The 21,034-nt window shown below is 43.2% G+C and overlaps 1 protein-coding gene across 1 annotated transcript in view; it reads left to right on the forward strand.

Annotated features, from left to right (window-relative positions):
* LOC147692604 (semaphorin-3B-like) overlaps window positions 1-21,034 on the forward strand; it is a 525,181-nt gene that overhangs the window by 250,068 nt on the left and 254,079 nt on the right. The gene's annotated exons all lie outside the window — the stretch shown is intronic.

The following is a 21,034-nucleotide window of genomic DNA, read 5'->3' on the forward strand; positions in this document are numbered from 1 at the left end:
TATTATAAGGCCTAAATAACAATGTATGTTTTTAAATAAAGTTTAACAAATTATAATATGCTGTACAATATATAAGTTTACTATTGCTATATTAACCCCTTAAGTGCTGATGACGGAACCGCTCCGTCATCAGCTGCGGGTGCGCTGTGCTGATGACGGAGCGGTTCCGTCATGGCCCGCTCGCTGCTCATGCGCGGCGCGAATTCCACGCCTGCGCTGAGCGTTCTATTGAGCGGGGCGGGCCATGACGGAACCGCTCCGTCATAAGCACAGCGCCACTGACGCTGGTGACGGAGCGGTTCCGTCACCAGCATGCGGCCGCCGCGCGGCCGCCCCGCCCCCTTAGCACTGTGGCGGAATAGCCGACGCAGTGAAGGGGTTAATGTAATATAAGTTAATATGGTATAAAGTTATTGAGTAAGTTATTGCTATATTAATGTAATATGTTATCATGGTACAGAGTTATTAAAAACTAATATGGTTTAGAAAAGTGCAGATTAAGTATTTACTTTTTTTGATAATGGTAGTATATATTTGATAGTATTATCCTGGTGTATATTTTTTAAAAGGACATATATAAGCTTTTGAGAGGTATGTGACTTGCGCAAGATGTTGGCAGCCTACTCAGCAAATTACACATTTGAAAGACTGTAATCTTTACTGATGAACGTTAAAGAACCAAAAACATGTGTCTAGAACTCTGCATTATCTGTGCCAACTGTGGTAAAACACTTGAACACTTTTGAAGCAAGCAAGTAATTGAAACTGCATTTATTACAATGCCAGGGGTGAACTTTTCTGTGAAGTGAAGTGATGTGCTTCGACCCCTGTTCTTGTTTAATAGTACTCTTGAGAGTAATTGAGCTAATGAGCTCATGGATGAAGCACCTACAAGCCTGTGAAAGGTACTTCATTTGAGAAAGATGTTGGAGGCCTACTCAGCAAACCCTGCATTTGAAAACTATAATCTCTACTGATAACGGTTAAAGAACCAGAAACATGTGTGTAGAGATCAGCACTATCTACATCAATTGTGGCAGAACATTTGAACACTCTTGAAGCAAGCAAGTAACAAACTGCATTTACTACAATGCCAGGGGTGAACCTTGCTAGAAGGTGTAGTGGTGGTCTCCCACCCTTATTCCTGTTTAATAGTACTCTTGAGAGTCATTGACCTGATGTGAGAGGTTTCTAACCTGAGTAATATATTAGCAGTCTACTCAGCAAACTGCACATTTGAAAGACTGTAATCTCTACTGATGACGGTTAAAGAACCAGAAACTTGTGTCTAGAGTTCACACAATCTGCGGTAACTGTGATGAAATAGTTGAACACTTTTGAAGCAAGCAAGTAACTAAAACTGCATTTATTACAATGCCAGGGGTGAACATTGGTGGGAGGTGAAATGGTGTGCTCTGAATCCTGTTCCTCTTATAGAACTTCTTAGAGTTATTGAGGTGACAAGCTCATGGATGAAGCATGTGCAAGCTTGTGACAGGTACTTGATCTGATAAAGATGTTGGCAGCCAATTCAGCAAATCTCATATTCAAAAATCATAATCGCCACTGATGATGGTTAAAGAACTAGAAACTTGTGTGTAGAGATCAGCACTATCTGTGCCAATTGTGGCAAAACACTTGAACAGTCTTGAATCAAGTAAGTAGCTGAAACTGCATTTACCACAATTCCAGTGGCGAACCTTGCTAGGAGGTGAAGCTGTATGTGTACCCTTGTTCTTGTTTAATAGTACTCTTGACAGTTATTTAGCTGACAAGCTTGTGGATGAAGTACTTGCAAGCCTGTAAGGGGTAGTTGACCTGATAAAGATGTTGGCAGCCTACTTAGCAAACTCCACATTTGAAAGACTGTAATCTCTACTGATGACGGTTAAAGAACCAGAAAAACATGTTTTGAGCTGAGTACTATCTGTGCTAACTGTGGCACAATACTATAACACTCTTGAAGCAAGCAAGTAAGTGAAACTGCATTTACCACAATGCCAGGGATGAATCTTGTTGGGAGGTGAAGTGATGTGCTCCCATCTATATTTCTGTTTAATAGTACTTCCAAGAGTCATTGAGCTGCCAAGCTTATGGATGAAGCACCCATAAGCTTGTGAGAGGTACATGACATGAGAAAGATGTTGGCAGCTTATTCAGCAAACCCCACATTTGAAAACTGTAATCTATACTGATGATGGTTAAGAACTAGAAACATGTGTCTAGAGATTAGCACTATCTGCGCAAACTGTGGCAAAACACTTGAACAGTCAAAGTCAAAGTCAAAACAAGCTTTATTCGGATCATACAAAATGTCCACAAAAGCATACTATACAAAAATTTTAAATCCATTTATAATTAAAAAAAGAAGCACATCTAATTTTAAAAGAAAACATCAGGAAACATCAGTTCATCATTTAAATTAAATAAGCACAAAGCTAAACAAAAATGCTTACGTAGCTTCATAATTCAGTCTTTCCAAATGAACAAGTTCATTCCTTTGTTTCATTGCCATCAATATATAACAGATAACGGCGTTACAAGCTGAAACATTATCCAAGTACCGTAAATAATTAAAAGCAGTTTTATAGGAAAACAGGCGATTAGATTTAAAAATAGGACGGAGAAATGTTTTTCTAATTTCAATATAAAAGTTACAAAACAATAAAAAGTGAAGGGTACTTTGTTTGGACCTGCCATCACATGGACAATTCGGCATAATGGCGCACCACTTAACCCTTTTAGGGAATGCAAATAAAAAATGCAAAGAGCACAATCTTAATCTGGTTAGGTAGAATCTATGTTGCACATTGGTTACAAAAGCGAGATATGGTTGTAAACCCGTAGCCATGGGGCCCTCAAGATAACAAATAACTGTTTTCTTAGAGTTTGAGGCCTCATCTTTACGAGCGGCCCTCACACTCAACAATCTCCCTTTTAATTCAGCCTTACTGGGATATTGAGCATCTCCCAGAATAAAGTTATTTACAGTTAATTCACAGTCCTCTAAAAGACCATCATTGTAACTTAACCAGGGAATTTGTTTACATCCATCTTGAGACATGCAATCTAAAATATTATCTCTTGTAAAGTGAGTTTCTTCCCTAACCCAGATTCGATGCCACAAATTGAATGCGGCCATACTAATTAAGTCACATATATACGGAGATCCAGTTTCCCTGTGAACAATAATAGAGGGTGTAGCACCAGGGACACCTAACAAGCGTCTTAGGAAGTTGTTTTTAAGAGTTTGTAGTGGAGAAGTATCAATCTGACCCCATAGGGCCCCCCCATAACAACTCCCTGCGATGCACTTTGCTCCGTACAATTTAAGAATCTCCCGAACAGGTTTATTACCAATTTTTTTGGAGAATCTAAAAATGGCCTCCACCGTTTTCACAAATTTCAACTTGCTTAGGGTTATATGCTTATTCCAATTGCCCTTACTATTAAAAAGGATCCCCAAGTAAGAAAATGTAAAGGTTCTCTCTATCTGTGTCCCGTTGATAAAGTGGGATTTTGTTTTAATATTCCTTTTACCACAGGACATTACCAGCGTCTTACTTAGATTGATTTTCAAATGTTTCTCCTTCACAAAACTATTAAAATTATCCATCAGGGTCTGTAAGCCATTTGCCGTCCTTGAAATGAGGACGGCATCATCGGCGTACAATAATAGGGGTGTTGCCCGCTTACTAATCATTGGGACATCTACCCCACTATTCTGTAATAAAGAGTCAACCCCATTTATATAAAGTGAAAATAGTAGGGGGGCAAGAGTACAACCCTGTCTTACTACACGGATAATTTTAAAGTGCTTCATGCTTTCCCCATGTATTTCATATTGTATCCACAGTCTTGAAGCAAGTAAGTAATTGAACTGCATTTACTACAATGCCAGGGGTGAATCTTGCTGGGAGGTGTAATGGTGTGCTCCCACCCTTGTTCCTGTTTAAAAGTATTCCTGAGAGTTATTGAGCTGACGAGCTCATGCATGAAGCACTTGCATGTTTGTGATAGGTACCTCATCTGAAAAATATGTTGGCAGTCTACTCAGCAAACCCCACATTTGATGGACTGTAATCTCTACTGATGATGGTTAAAGAACCAGAAAGACATGTCTAGAGATCAGTATTATCTGTACCAACTGTGGCGAAACCTGCGAACATTCTTGAAGTAAGCAAGTATTTAAAACTGCATTTACCACAATGCCAGGGGAATACCTTGCTGGGAGGTGAAGTGGTGTATTCCTATCCCTTTTTCAGCACTGGTAGTGTTGTTGTCTTAATGACAACAATCTTAGTCTAATTATGACACTGTAACAGCTAATGGTCTGTTAGCTTAGTGTGTGGGAATTGATTAGGTGGCATCTTACTAGCATTGTACTATTGCTTTAGCCAGGGTGGCAGTTACTGGTGTATTAATTTTATGTTAGAGTTTTGTATGAGAATAATAGCATTGTACTACTGCAATGTTCTACTACTAGCTCCCTAAATTCCACCTGTGTTCTATTTTATCTATTCGTCATTTACCAGTTTGTTTCATTTATATAACCATAAGAAGTGAATACATCACATCCAGGTTATCTTTTTATGTTAGCTTACCATTGAGACAGATCTATCTATGATATCGCCTGTATTACCTACAAAGCTTTCCATATTTCTCTTTGCTACCTAACAAATAAACTGCAACTTTGTGGAGGCTCTAGACCAGTGGTCCCCAAACTTTTTTCGGCGGGGGCCACATCAACTTTCATTTCTGTGATGGGGTGCCGGGGTCAGTCTTATTACAGGAAATTATATGGGCCAAAGTGACAACCAGTATTATTGTGGAGATTATAATGATTTTATTTTTGCAGCTGCCCTTCGCTGGGCCTTGGCGCCACCTGTTGGTTTGCAAAAAAAGTAATATAAAGTCTTGTCGTGTTTATTTGAAGTACCACAGATACTCCTTTTATTTTGTAAATATAGATTAGATTCGGAAAAAAAACCACAAGCTGATGATAATTTTTTTGCCACACAGTGAAATAACATTAATGCAGTATAATTGTAATACACAGGCTGACTTTAGGGTGGTCCTGGAAGCATGCAGGCCCTTCAGGAATGGCAGATAAAAAAAACACAAGGGGCCCATCAGCAGATGACATGCTGCAGTCTCATTTTGTATGTGACATCACTGTTCAAGAAACATGTTGCCTATAAAAAGAGCATTACTATACTGACATTTGTTCATATTCATAGTTACTGAAATCAGCAGGCTTACCATATCAGTGTGAGCTGTGGGCTTGCTTCTGACTGGTGGGGAGATTGATGTCAGGTTCCATTCCAGTTACAGCCAGTCTCAGAGACTGATGCAGGTGTTGATCTGAGAGTCTTGATCCTGTCGATTTTTTATCAGCTTCATGCGTAAAAAAGTTTGCTTACAGATATATGTGCTCCCAAAAACTGTGGACATCTTCATAGCGTGCTTTCTGATGTTGGGGTAGGTCTTGTTTGGGAGGGAAGCATAGTACTCTATGAGACAGTTGGGCTTGAATGCTTCTTTCAGCACATCACAGGTCTGCAACTCAGCCATTTCAAATTTAAGAGAAGGCAGGATGTCATTAATGTCGGCAGCAAAAGGGTTCTAGAATATGCGAATTTCTTTAGCGTGGGTATGAAGCTCACGGAACCGCATACTGAACTCCGCTCTCAGCGTTTCCAGTGCGGCCTTGCACTTCTTGGTTGGAAACGGGGCCGCTGGCTCCTCAGCTGAGAGGCTCCGAGTAGCAGGGAGATGGGTGAAGTCTTGTTTTTGCACTTGTCCAACAAGCAGCGCCATTTTAACCTCAAATGCTTTGACGTGGGAATACATGTCACTGATTAATTTTCCCTTGCCTTGGAGCTGTAAATTGAGGCCGTTTAAAATTTCTGTCACATCTGTTAAAAAGGCAAGGTCCCATTTCCATTCTGTGACGATCAGCTCTGGGACAGTTTTTCCCTTTGTCAGGAGAAAGGAGTTGATTTCGGGTAGCAGCTCGTAGAAGCGCTTCAAAACTCTACCCCGGCTTAACCATCTGACTTCAGCGTGGTAAAGCACGTCTCCATGGGCAGACTCCAGCTCGGATAGAAAAGCTTGGAACTACCTGTGTTTTAGTCAGTTTGCTCTGATAACGTTTATGCAAGACACATCCACCTTCATGACAGATTCCCACTTCAGAACTTTGCAGCATAGTGCTTGCTGGTGAATCAGGCAGTGGACTTGTAGTGGGGGGGTGAGACCTCGTTCCTCCATTTCTCTTTTTATGCGCCTCACTAACCCCCGCGATGCACCAACCATACTCGGAACACCCTCCGTTGTGATGCTAGCTAGCTTAGCCCAGTCTAAATCCAACTCTTCCATCGTTTGGCGTACTTTACAAAAAATATCCTCTCCTGTCGTAGTATCCGTGAGACTTTGTAGAGCTGCCAGCTCCTCTGACACTTCAAAAGTTGAATTTACTCCCAAATAAAAAGCAGTAGTTGTGCTGTGTCCTGCACGTCATTGCTCTCAGCCATTGCCCATGCAAAACACTCAAAATCTTTAGCTTGCTCTTTCAGCTGGGCATGTACATTATGCCCCATTTCTTCAATTCGCCTGGTAACTGTAGATGCGGACAGACTCACCGCGTTCAGGGCATCTTTCTTGTCCGGACACACCTCCTCCGCGACTGCCTTCAAACACTTCTTGACAAACTCCCCATCACTGAACGACCTTCTACATCTTGCAATCAGTTTAGCTACCTTGAAGCTGGCCCGAACGGATGGCAGGTTCGCCTGTGTTTGGAGTAGCATTGTACTCTGCTGGGCGGCAAATCCATTTAGTAGCTTAGCCACCTTGTCTCTACTTACTTGGCCCAGCAAGCTAGCATACTGCCCTCCATGGCGGGTTTCATAGTGTTGGCGAATATTAAATTCTTTAAACACCGCCACTGTCTCTTTGCAGATTAAACAAACCGCCTTTTCCTTGCACTGGACAAAAAAATAGTAATCTGTCCACTGCTGTTTAAAAACTCTGCACTCTGAATCTATTTTCCGTTTCCCCAACAGTTTCGACATTTTGTTGTCTGTTTTTCTTCCGTTCTTCTCAGGCTGGTAGGGGAAGTAAGGGAGACCTGATTACAATGGGCACAAATAAAGCCCTCTCTATGTTTACTTCTTGTTCACATGCGGTTAACAGCGTTTACCTTGAGCTTAGGAACACCCAGTGAGTACAAGTCGTCTATAGTGGTTAGTTTCAATTTTTTAATTTCAATAAGCTTTATTCGATTTTCACAGTATTAAAAATCATAAAAGCAGGTGCATACAAAAATACATCTATACAATCCAACTCCAATAAATAACAGTTAGATTAAAAAGATATTAAATCATTGCAGTGAATCTATCGAATATTTAACTATTAAAAAATGAATTCCGTGCTCTTAAAACACTTTTTAAAAACATTGTCATAGTCATTATACATACAGGGTTCCCCTATTGCTGCAAATTCAAATACGCTGGCCTACATTGCCGCCAAGCACCACTTCTCAAATATTGTTTAATCCATCTACAACGTTCTTTTTTATACAGTTTGCAAAACAAAACCAGGTGGAAAGTGGTTTGAGATGACATGTTGTCGCATGGACATACGGCCAGAGTTCTGTTCCAATCATTTTTAGCTGGGAACGTCACTAGTCGGTGGAATAGGTTAAACCTAAATCTGGTCAGGATGAAACGTTCAAACCCCAAAGTCACTAGATTTAAATATGGTTGTATTCTATAGGTGGTCAGTAACAATTGATGTTCAAACACAGTTTTCTTAATGACCTCCCCTCCAAGCCTTATTAGGCTAAAGTGCTCCATACATAGTTGTTTCAAGACTTTCTTTGGGATTTCCCCAAATTAGTTTAGGGTTACTATACCATTCTGACCTTTGTATGTCGGTTAGGACCTTCCTGACGTACTCAAGCCATTTAATGCGCATTACATTATCAAGGGCCATAACGTCTCTGCTTATACCCTGGTTTAGGCCAAGTTCTTGTGTCACCCAAACTCTACGCCACAGCAAGATTGGTTGGATTCTAATCAGTTCAGTTAAATGGTCCATACCTAATTCAGCGTGTCAATTATAAACAGATATGCCCTTAGGAAGGGCCAGGAGGTATCTAAAAAAAATTTTTTCAGCAATTTGCAGTGATGTTACATCCTGGTACCCCCAAATCCCTGCACCATACAGAGCGATGCTTCTGCATTTTGCCACATAGATACTGAGCATAATTTCAGGCTGCTTTTTACCCAATTTGCTTGAAAAGTTTATTACGGCCGCAATCTATCGCTTGAAGGCTAGAGTCCTATTCTTCACTTCTGGGCCCCAAGCACCAGATCCTTCAATTACAACCCCCAAATATGGGAATGTTTTAGTGTGTTCTACTTCGAGGCCTGCCACTTTTAGTTGTTTGCACCAGGCACCACCTTTACCACAGCACATCACAAAAGACTTCTTGCCGTTAACTCTAAGACCTCTAGCCTCCATGAATTCTTCGTACTTAGTTAAGGCCCTTTGTGCGCCCACCTTCGTCCTAGCCATTAACACCGCGTTGTCCGCATACAGGAGGGAAACAATCTGCCTGTTACCATACCTCGGTGAATCGATGTTACTGGCCCCCAGTTCCTTCTCTAGGCTGTTCGTATATAATGAGAAAAGGAGTGGGGCCAGCACGCAGCCTTGTCTTACCCCCTTCTGTATGCGGAAAGACCCCGTGCATTCCCCCCCAGCCCATACCTTACTTTGGCAGTTGCACTTGAATATAGTTGTCTCAGAAAAAGAACTATAGCTGGGTCAACATTCATCTCCTCTAATATTTCCCATAATTTTGAGTGCACTACGCAGTCAAAAGCAGAGGAGAGGTCGACAAATATTGCATACAAGCAACCATCTTTGGCCCTGGTGTACTTCCCTTGTAGCAATACAAAATTTAAGACCTGCTCCACCGTGCCCATCCCTTGCCGGAACCCGTATTGAACAGGGGTTAGAATATCATGTTCCTCAGCTTACGTCTGTATTTTAGTCAAGACCACTCTCCCTGCAATTTATGTAGTGGTTAGTTAGAAAACAGCGCTCCTGTGTAGAAACGAAAAAAGATAAGCGCCCCAGCGCGTAATCAAGCGCTCCAGCGCGGTGTCCAAGGTATTCACATAAGCGCCCCAGCGCGTTGTCACAAACAAAGTAAAGCGCTCCAGCATGGTGCCTAAACAAACCCCAAGTAAAGCGATCCAGCGCGGTGCCAAAACAAACTCAGGATAGCGCCCCAGCGCGGTGCCCAAACAAATAACCAAACCCCAAGTAAAGCGCTCCAGCGCGGTGTTGAAACAAATCCAGTATAGCGCTCCAGCGCGGTGTCAAAACAAACACAGAATAGCGCTCCTGCACGGTGTCAAAGAACCTCAGTAAAGGTCGCGAACACACGGCCTCAGAAAACACAGTTCTTACTTGCGTAGAAGCAGGCAAAGAACAGGCAACTATCCGAAGCTCTTTGTTGGCAGGAACTTCTGTGTTAAGCGATTTCCCCCGAAAGTGCTGTGAGACGTCCCGGCGGTTTCCGGTCGCCTGGAACTGGGCCGCCAACCACCTGCTACCTGGAAGTGAAGAATACGTGTCTCCGCATGAGACAAGAAGGATTGTTTGGGATCGTTAAGTGGGCCACTCCAGTTGATTAGACGGGCCGGATGTGGCCTGGGGGCGTAGTTTGGGGACCCCTGCTCTAGACCATCGCGTTATGGGGAAATTTAGTGCTACAACTGCTTACTTAGAAAAAAAAGATTGATAGCCTAATCTTTTCCAGACAATGCTGTCAACTGTGGCAGAACATTCGAATACTCTTGAAGCTAGCAAGTAATTGAAAAGGCATTTATCACAATGCCAGGGGTGAACATTGCTGGGAGGTGTAGTGTTATGCTCTTAACCCTGTTCTTGTTAAAGTACTTCTGAAAGTTATTGAGCTGATGAGCTCATGGATGAAGCACCTGCAAGCCTGTAATAGGTACCTGACCTGATAAAGATGTTGGCAGGCTACTTAGCAAACCCCATATTTGAAAACTATAATCTCTACTGATGATGATTAAAGAATTAGAAACATGTGTCTAGAGATCAGCACTATCTTCTTAGGGTCTGTTCCAAGCAAAGAGCCTGTCCTCTCTCTGCGCATTAGTTGTGTAGTAGGTATTGTCACGATTGTACATTGCCCTCTCCTAAACAGGACTAATAGTTGAGCCCTTTAACACTGTTCATATGAAGCATTGTATTGTCTGTTCAAAATGAAACATTGTAATTTGCAATGGTGTTGTATTATGTGTGGGTTTCGTGCCCTATGTCATAACTTGAGTATGGAATTGGTTTTATCAAGGTTTGTTTGTCATCCCAAGGCGCTTACAGACTTCTGGTTTGTATACCTAATGAAGCGCTAATAGATTCCTTGGTTCGCATACCTAATAAGCGCTGCACGTTTTCCAACTGAAGTCCTTTCAACTTGCAGCGTGTGTGAGCCCCACCCGCCCTCGTCTATAAAAGACTCCTCGGAGCACTTGGAGTTGCCCGCTTACCTGAAGATCCCGCATTGTCCTCCGGTCTCTCTTGCTCCCCCGATCCGCCGCGGTGCTTCTTCCTGTCTTCGGCTCCTGGTCCAGCTCCGAGGCTTGACCTCCACATTTCCGGTGGTCCAGACTTCCTGTTCCCACAAAAAGCGGAACGACCTACAACTAAAGAAAAAAATCAAGAGTAAGGTTAGCGCGCAAACACAGCAGCAATAATACAAGTAAGTGCTTCAGACTTTCTTCGCAAAGGAGTATTTCCGAACTTTTGAAAGGTAAAAGGCACAGACAATCGTTTGGGTATTTTTGGTGCATTAAGACTGTGTTTTCTGAAGACTTCCTTTTTTTGGGATTCTGCTCCTATATGAGACATTTCATTATTGGGCACATTCCTCAATAGAGAGACAGTGAAAGAGACACTGATATTCATGTTTATGTATGTTTATAATTATATATATATATATTCGCACTGTAGGAACACAAGACAGAAACAAAGTGTTCAGAATTATTGGAATGCTATTCCAGAACTGTTGAAAAGTGAGTTGTCATTTTCTTCTACTCATATATCTTATATAAATCTTGTGAATTAAGTTGTGCATAAGATTAGATGTTAATAGTTATTTTTTTTTCTTAAAGAAAAAGATTGTTTCTTTTTCAAGACAATTCTATCTGGTGAACAATAAGACCAGAAACAGAGAGGTGCATGTTTATTCATGTTGTGTTTGAGTCCACTAGTAGAATAGCAAAAATTATTTCTTGCATTATAGAACGGAATCGTAATGTGTTTTTGTATTTATGTTTTTACTAGATACTACAGCCAGTTTGCGCCCATCTCCAACAGACGTTGTTAGAGGAGCTGTGTTTGTCTCTCTTTTTATTATTTTATCCACCTCCACCTTCCCTTGAGCTTCTTTTTTTGCGCACTGTTTATCTTCAGTGCAGTAAGGATTAGAGGCTTAAGGGTGGGTACGAACTGTCTTAGGCTTCCCAACAGAACCAACTGGATGTTCAGGTGAGCAGAATCTTGACAATCTGCTCCAACTGTGGTGATACACTTGAACAATTTTTAAGCAAGTAAGTAACTGAAACTGCATTTACTACAATTTCAGAGGTGAACTTTCCTGGGAGGTGAGGCTGTGTGCCTCCACCCTTGCTCCAGTTTAATAGTACTCCTGACAGCCATTGAGCTGATGGGTTCATGGATGAAGCACTTGCAAGCCTGGAAGGGATACCTAACTTGATAAAGGTGTTGCAGTCTACTGAGAAAACCCCACATTTGAAAGACTGTCATCTCTGTTGATGCCCATTAAAGAACTAGAAACATATGTCTAGAACGCAGCACTATCTGCGCCAACTGTGGCAAAACATTAAAACACTCTTGAAGCAAGCAAGTAACTGAAACTGCATTTATGACAATGCCAGGGGTGAACCTTGTTGGGAGGTGAAGTGGTGTGCTCCTATATCTGTTCCTGTTTAATAGTACTCCTGATAGTGATTGAGTTGGCGAGCTCATGGATGAAGCACTTGTAAGCTTGTAACAGATACCTGACCTGAGAAAGATGTTGCCAGCCTATTCAGCAAACCCTACATTTGAAAACTATAATCTCTACTGATGACAATTAAGAATCAGAAACATGTGTCTAGAGATTAGCACTATCTGCGCGAACTGTGGCGAAACACTTGAACATTCTTGAAGCAAGCAAGTAACTGAACTGCGTTCCACAATGCCTGGGGTGAATTTTGTTGGGAGGTGAAGCGGTGTGCTTCCACCCTTGTTCCTGTTTAATGGTATTTCTGAGAGGTATTGAGCTGACAAGCTCATAAATGAAGCACCTGCAAGCCTGTAAAAGGTACCTGATCTGAGAGGATGTTGGCAGTCTACAAAGCAAACTCCACATTTGAGAGACTGTAATCTCTACTGATGACTGTTAAAGAATCAGAAACATGTGTCTAGAGATTAGTACTATCTGCACCAACTATGGCAAAACTTGCGAACACTTTTGAAGTAAGCAAGTAACTGAAACTGCATTCACCACAATGGCAAGGGCGTACCTTGCTAGGAGGTGAAGTGGTATGTTCCCACCCATTTTTCAGCACTGGTAGTATTGTCGTCTTAATGACAGGTGTTTTAGTCAAATTGTGACACTATAACAGCTAATGGTCTGTTTGCTTAGTTTGTGGTAATTAATAAGATGGCATTTTACTAGTATTGTACTATTGATATAGCCATGGTGGCAGGTACTGGTGTATTAATTATATGTTAGAGCCAAAGTTTCGTATGAGAATGACAGTGCTGGATTACTGCAATGTTCTATTTACTAGCTCCCTAAATTCCACCTGTGTTCTCTTTTATCTGTTCGTAATTCAGCAGCTTGTTTCATTTATATAATCATAAGAAGTGAATACATCACATCCATGTTATCTTTTTATGGTGGCTTCCCATTGAGACAGATCTATCTATGAGATTGCCTGTATTACCTAAAAAGCTTTGCATTCCTCCTACCTTTGGTACCTGACAAATAAACTGCAACTTTGTGGAGACTGTACACCATTGCGTTATGAGGAAATTTAGTGCTTCAATCGCTTACTTAGAACAAAAAGATTGATAGCCCAATCTTTTCCAGGCAATGGTCTGCAAACCTGGAACTTACTTCTGCTATAGTTTCAGACCATTACCTCTTTGTGGGCGTTTAAAACTGACGTTTAAGTTGTCCTCCTTCAAAGATACTTTGTAGTTAAATTTATGCCCTCTCTATTATCAGAAGGTAAAACTTGCATTAGATTAGATTGTATGTTACATGACTATGGAATTGCCTTCTTAGTGTGTTCTTGTGGTTTTAGTGTCTGCCATTTACTGCAGTATTATCTTTCTATCTGTGTTTGGCACTCTTTTGTAACATGCACAATTAATTTTCTCTTGAAACTCACTGTTTGCTATGTCTTACATTTTGTTTGCTTTATATATTTGCACAAATACCACCTTAGCCTATGACATTTTTGATCTTGTGTTTGAGTGTGACCCATTTCTTGTAGTCATACTTCTACTTGTTCTTTGTATGCTTTTGTAACTTGCACACATATCACTTTCACTCTTATAATGTATCGTTTGGTATATGTTGTATTTTGTTTGCTCGCTGTTGTCAATTTTGGTGTATGCAAGTTAACGGTTGCTTTTGCTATTTGTTTATTTGTATTCCACTGTTTATGTATCAGTGTTGTTTTTATTGTAAAGCCCTTTGACAAATATGGGTAAAGTCTGCGCCATATAAAAACGCATTTTATGAATAAATATGTAAGCGCCGCATGCAAGTAGACTCTTAATGCTGCACATACATTAGGCGGCGTTTGACGGACATTTTGCCCTGCGATTTAGATTTTACATAGCAAGTTTTCACTTATGGTGCTGAGCCCACAGGCAGGATAGCGTGACAGCGTTGGGCACAGGGAGAGTATCACTTCTATTCACTATGGCAATGCTGCGTGTGAGTAGCGTCTTACTGCTGCACGCAGGTTGTACGGTCTTTGACAGACAGCTTGATTTGCCTTTTAGAATCCACCTCCGCGAATACGTCACTTCCGGTGACCAGCTAACAGGCAGGGCAGCGTGGCAGCGATGTGCACGGAGAAACTTGTCTGCTGCATATAATGCTGTGTGGGCTTCTGGTGTCCAGTTAACAGACAGGACAGCGTGGCAGCGATGTGTACGGGGGAAGTTTATCGCTCCAATTTTCAGCGATTTCAAATTGGAGCGATGAAACATTTCGGCTTGAGGATATAATAATTATGGTATACACCTAACCATTTTTAACTGGCAGGTTTTGCAGCAACAAAATAAAAACGAATAGCCAGCAAAACCCTGCCCTATTGTTCTGTCTGGTTAAGGGTTTGTTTATGTACAAAACATTTCACATCAGTGTTTATATGTTTGTCACTGTCTTTTTCACCACTATTCTCATGTATGCACGATTATTTGTTCTTGTGCACTTCTGTCTTTTCACAAAGAGAGAGTGGCCAGTGATGAGTAGTGGGTATACCGGTAATTGTCAGCCGGGAACCCCCTCGGGTGTTACAACCGTGAGGCACTCTCTCTATTTTGTACACCCTTTTGGTTGTGTTGAATGTGGACCTTTGTGTTTTTATATTGAATAACTACGCACCTTGACCATATGACTAGTGTTATTTGACACATCTAGGGGATTTACATTGATAATAAGATATCAGACCCCGGCTCTTGGTCGTATATATGGATGCGCTTTCGAATAGGTGAGGCTTCAGTTGATTAATTATTGTGTGAGCAGAGGGCAGCCTTACCTATCACCTTCCCCCTTAACCCCTATAGATTGATAAGACAGCGCTTGTAACAAACTTGTTAGAGTTTTGGTTATCAGTGACATTGTTAACTTTGCGGGGTAGCAGGAACGTTACTGACTTTTCAAAGATGGCCACCAAAAATGTTGCAATGAGCCTTATATTGATTAGTGCTCATCATATCTCTATAGTCTCTGCGCACCCTGGGTTTTGTGGGGGCTACCTTGTAAGTATAACTGGAGAACGAACTAACATTGTACGTTTGGATAAACAATAGATTTGCTGGATAATCTTAGGTACTAGTGATACCATGTTTACGTGGCATTGCGAAATGGTACTGATTTCTTTAAAGATGAACACAATCAATGCCCTTAATTCAATGGGAGCTTTACTTTGATTTGTGCTCATGTTCCTTTCACAAACGGGCTTTCAGTGAGTCCTATTAACATGTAGCTTTAGCAAATCATAGAGACGTATATGGGAGTATGGTCTCTCGTCTTGGTTAAAATTGTAAATTATGTGCCCCATTGTAAAAATGTTCTATTCGGCAGTCTAAAAAGGCAGTTCTCTACATAAATTCCATATACATATATATGTTGGGAATATTTTGAAACTCATGTGCGCGATTCCTTCACAATTGTTGCCTCATAGTCGAAAGTGCTAGTTTTGTGTTATGACACATTTTAAATTGATACATTTCTCTATAAAGTAGACCTGGCACTCAAAATGACTTTATCAGGTGCCCAAATTGACTCTATGGGTTTACTTTTGTTTAGGTCTTACACTTTGATGGACAATAAATAACGACAAAAGAGGTGAACTTATCGTGTTTTCCTTGAAGTCTATCTACAAATAAATTTAAAATTGTAAGTATATTGTGGTGGTTAGTCATAATAAAAAATGCAATATGGTGATGATAATTTAAAGTAGACTGCTTCTGGGACATTTTGCTTGGCAATGTGTGGCTTATAAATAGAGGAAAATTGTCTCTATACTACAATATAAGAGTAGATTAAAATACATTTTTCCATGTTGACTATGCATCTGCGGAAGAAACTGATTACTTAACAAGGAACTATGACGAAATAATCTTTGAGTGTCTAGGAAATCGCAATTTGAGAATAGCCATGTATAGATTACCAACAGACTTTAAAGCTTGGTAGAAAAACATACATTCTGCAATACCAGATGTTGCTTGATGGGACATGAAATGTAGTAATACAGACTGCACGAATAAGATTGCGTTTTTGGTTGATAGAATTCACTTTTCGATGCCCTAATTATCCTCTGATGATGTGTGAGTTAGCATCATATGACTAACTAATGAGATTCGTATATGCATCTATACTGAATTACTATTCTTTCTTATTACTTATATTCAAATGTACGTGTGATCATATTAGTTTCTTAGCTTAGCCTGTGTGCCACCATTTTGTGTAACCCTCTGTGCCTGCGGGCCCTGCTCGCTCATATGCCCCTCCCGCAGGAACACAGAAATGTACTAAGACAGCAGTTTTCGTTTCTCAGCTTACTGTGGCCGAAACTAACAAGTCTCTTTATCAGTAATGTTCTCATACCCAGAGACGCTGAAGCCTAGCTTCATGGCCTTGAGTAGAGATAATAATGTATCCCTCGCAGGTGCAGATGCCTGCTCTATGAGAGCATTGTTCACTGGTCTGGGGCTCGGTAACTTTCCACAAGGGGCGTACCCCTCGATACTGTATTGCATTATAATGTATTGCTGTGATGCAGAGAGTCAGTCCTCTCGTTCGCACTCCTAGGAGTGAGGTCGGACAGGGCCCTCTCATATGAGTGTGTTTGGCCTAATAAAGACTTTTGTTTATTCTTCTCCACTGTCCGGCTGACTTCCTATATAGTGACTATAGGTGAGTGCGGTAAGTCACTCGGGTGGATTTGAGCCACGCTTATCAGATGGCGCCCGAATAGGGACCCCGCGATAAGGATCTTTCTCACCCGTAAGTGGGTAGCAGAAGACCGGGGACCCGCTGGTCGGCACGGTGGGCCCGGGTACCCATCTGATGCCGAGCTTGGTTCTCGCAGCGCTGCCCCACCCTGCTGATCGGGAGAGGTCCCGGTTCGGATCTTACGCCGGGGTCCAGAAGGCGGAACTTGAAGCTGACCGTGTTGGTCTTGGCAGCCGGAGGTGGAGAACGGTAGAGGTCGGTGCCGCCTACGGAAGGTGAGTGGTCCACCTGTGATTGTTTAAGGAACGGTGTAAAAAGGGGTTCAAAGACAACCAGTAACCAAAGACCCTTTTTCGTTGCCCGGCGGTGTCGCCTCTATGACCCACCAATATTAATCAATGAAGAAGCAGGCGCTGGAGACTGGAAGGCAGGAAACGAGGATTTTATTCTCTCCGGAGGAGAACACATCAATTCAGACAGCAAGTATCGTCACGAGGTGCTCTAACCACATTTCTGAGGCCTGGCCTCTTATACTAGGGTTTATGACCTTTATTGCACGTAACACATTCTCGCAACACTTTGATGTTTGAAAGAACATCCTCGGAATCTCCCCTACAGGCCCGTTCCCACATACATTTACAGTTGAATTCCCCACCCCGGTCATAACAGGTGATGATTGTCGCGCAGCAGGGCATTCCGCCGATTCACGGAATGCATGGGGTTGATCGGATCTCATAGGGTGGGGGCTTTGATCGGCTCGAGGGTCTTTTGATGGGGAGGGGAAGCCTCCTACTGTACGGGGTAATAAACAGTATCCGCAGGGCCAGGTGGTGGCCTGGGAATAAGGAAGACAAACGGGGACACAGGAAAAGGGGGTTTGCATCAAAAGGATCTGAGACCATGAAAGGAATGAAGGGAGGTGTCGCGCTGGGAACAGGATGGGATTCTGTGGCGGAGCTGCGCTGACGAGGGGTTTATGACCCAAGGCATGAGAGAGCGGGGGTTGTCAATGTGCGGGGGATGTTTGCGAGGTTAGGAGAGAGAGAGACGCGCTGGCTATCAGCGAGGGGCCGGGAGACCATGATGCTCAAAAATGGCTGCTGCCTATGCGCACGAATGGGCTCGAAAGGGGCAAGATGGCGCCGATAATGTTGACGTTTGCAGTCTAATCTTTAACAGTCCTCCCTTTTCAACATATCTTAGCCAACTTGCTTACTCAATGTCAATCTTCATCAAATTCCTAACCTCGGCATCATATATTGCTCTCATATGTTCGTTCCCAAAGTCCACAGTCTTAGGGCAAATACAATTTACGCATAATGTACACAGAGGTGGCAGACATTGAATTCCTAAGCATAGACCGCATATTACAACTATAGGAATCAGGATAATGGTGAATAGTCTCCAGCCCCAGTTCTTAACGGTGCTCCAGAACCAACCACCAAGCGACCATTCTTCTTGTTCTTGGTGGACTTCCGAAGAGAGCCTATGAAGATGTTCGATGGCTTTGTACACTGAGGGTGAGTTGTCCGGTATGTACGTACAGCAGCTGGACCCAATAATGCGGCATGCTCCACCTCGATCCGCAAGAACCACATCCAGGACAAGGCGGTTCTGGAGGGCCACCAAGCGGACCGCTTGAAGTTCAGCGGTGTTGTTAGCAAGGATACCAGCCGTGATGTTCATTGTTGTCTCAACTGCTTGAGTCAGATGTCGGATGGCACGGCTGTTCGCCATCGGGCCCCAGAGGGGGACAAGTCCCTTCATAGCATCGAGGAACTGCGCTCCTGTTGAGTCGGCTTGTTCAATGTCTTTGGCTCGTTTTTGTCTGTGATGATTTGCTGGTGCCACATATGTCGGAGGAAGGATGAAGGAAATGAAACAAGTGCCCCCCCAGCCTTTGGGGAGCCAGGTGTAAGCCTTCGTGCCGCAGACGAAGTACGTGTTTGGAGATGCCACAAAGGAAGGTGGGTCGGTGGAGTCCAGAGTTCTGGAAAACCGGCAAGCACTGCGGCCTACCAGCTGAGTCCCAAGCCCTTCCATGCACATGTGGCCGGTGACGTTGATGACTGACAGGGCCACAGTCAGAGTGGCAGCCGTTCGTTTTCGCAGGTAGGAGAAGGTGGTTCTGGTTGGATTATTGAACACTTGCATTTCGATTTGTTCTTTAGCCGGGATGTCCAAGTGGATTGTGTTGTTGGTGGTCTGCGGGCAGAAGTGTGTCTTTGTTCTGTTCCGCCAGACCCCGTGGTAGAAATGCGTTACGGTTTTGCTGGAGGTGGCATTGTCCTTAAAGCTTTCTTGCAGAAGCATCAGCCAAGCAAGACAGGAGCCGTGAACTGAGAAAGGTGAAGGGATGAATGGTATCGAGTGTCCAGTGGCATGGGGTAGCAACCCACAGATCCAACAGTTGGTGGCATTGGTGGTGAGGTTGTGCTGGTGAAGTAGTTGTACGAAAGAGTTATTCCAAAATTCCTTTCGCCTCTCTCTGAGTTGGGGAGAGAGCGAAATCAGATAATGTTCCTTCATGGTGGTAGGCTGAGCAGTGGTCAGGAATGTTTCGTGAGCAGGTGCATTTTCTTCCACAATCCAGAGTGTGGCCATGAGGAGAAAGCAGAAAAGGATTGTGATGAAGAGTGCAATTGTCTTTGAGCTGTGGAGTCTGTCTGCTTTTGGGTTTCTGTGGTGGGTATTTCCTGTTGCCTTCATCATCTTCTTATTTGGTGCTTCCATCATCTTCTTATCTGGCGCTTCCATCATCTTCAAGGTGCTCGGTAGCGGGCAGAACCACAGATTTTGTTTTGCTTCTCTCCGGGTAACCCTTGGTAGTGTTTTAGGTCACCGTTCTGAGATTTAACTCAGTCCGTGGTCTACTTAGCCGAGGCTCCCTCCTTTCGACGCAGGAAATACCCTTCTCTCGATGGCACAGTGGGATCAGAGAATTTTGAAAGTTCAAGCGTTTCGGTATCAGGATAGCAGGTTAGTGACGGTCGGTCCTTGTTCAGGAGCTCTTCTTGGTTGTCGATGTTTTCGGTCGAGGTCAGGGTCGAGGAGACCTTCTTACAGTGGTGTGCATGCAGCCAGTTGCGTTTTCCCTCCACTCGAAGTGCTGTTCGGGTGGTGATGAGGACTTGCCAGGGGCCCGTCCACCGGGGTTCCAGACTCTTGGCGCGCTGGAAGTTCCGGATCAGGACGAAATCCCCAGGCTGGATGGTGTGTCCGGGACCCCTGGAAGTATCAGGGATGGCATGCAGCACCTGTTGATGGATAACAGACAGTGTTTTAGTCAACTGGCATAAGTAATCAGACATTAGGACGTCCGGGACGTCATGAATGGAAGTTGGTTTCGGTGCAGACCAGACATTCATAGGCCGGCCGAATACAACCTCGTATGGTGTCAAGTGGTGTTTGGTAGGGGTGGAACGCATTGAGAGCAATGCCAGGGGGAGTGCGTCTGGCCATTTCAGTCCTGTGGTAGCCACTATTTTGGCCAATTTTAGTTTCAGTGTGGCGTTATGTCGTTCAACTAGTCCGGCAGATTGGGGGTGGAAGACTGCGTGGAACTTTTGTTTTACACCCAACCCCTTCAAGATGAGTTGGATAACTTCGGCTACGAAGTGGGGGCCATTGTCGCTCCACAAAATTCGACAAAGGCCGTAACGGGGGAAAAACTCCTTTAACAGTACTTTTGCTGTGACCATAGCAGTGTTGTCACGGGTTGGGTATGCTTCCACCCATTTGCTAAATGCGCATACCACAACAAGTACATATTTCAGGCCTTGACATCTGTCTAGTTGGATGTAGTCCATCTGCAGGACTTCAAACGGGTGATTTGGGACCCCAAACCCTCCCCGGGGTACCACAGTTCCTTTCCCGGGATTGTGTTGCAGGCATATCAAGCATTGTTGGACCAGGCGCTTGGCGGACTCTGTGATCTTATCATTGTGCCAAACTCTGGAGACAAGTTCAATCATGGGGGCTGATCCTATGTGGGCAGGGGAGTGTGCCATAGTCAGTATGGGAATCAGATACGAGTCAGGTAGCAACCATTTGTTTGTGTCTTTTGTCCGCCAGCAGCCTTCGTCATCTTTCAATCCCACCCGTGTCCATTCAGTCAGTTCGTGTTGTGTGCTAGCCATTTGAATGTCTCTAATAGTGTCCCTAGCGTCAGACCATTTTTCTGCTTGTGACCTGGTCGCGTACATGCGTGTTGTCGTC

Source organism: Lissotriton vulgaris, chromosome 9, assembly GCF_964263255.1.
Source record: "Lissotriton vulgaris chromosome 9, aLisVul1.2, whole genome shotgun sequence".
Taxonomy (NCBI): domain Eukaryota; kingdom Metazoa; phylum Chordata; class Amphibia; order Caudata; family Salamandridae; genus Lissotriton; species Lissotriton vulgaris.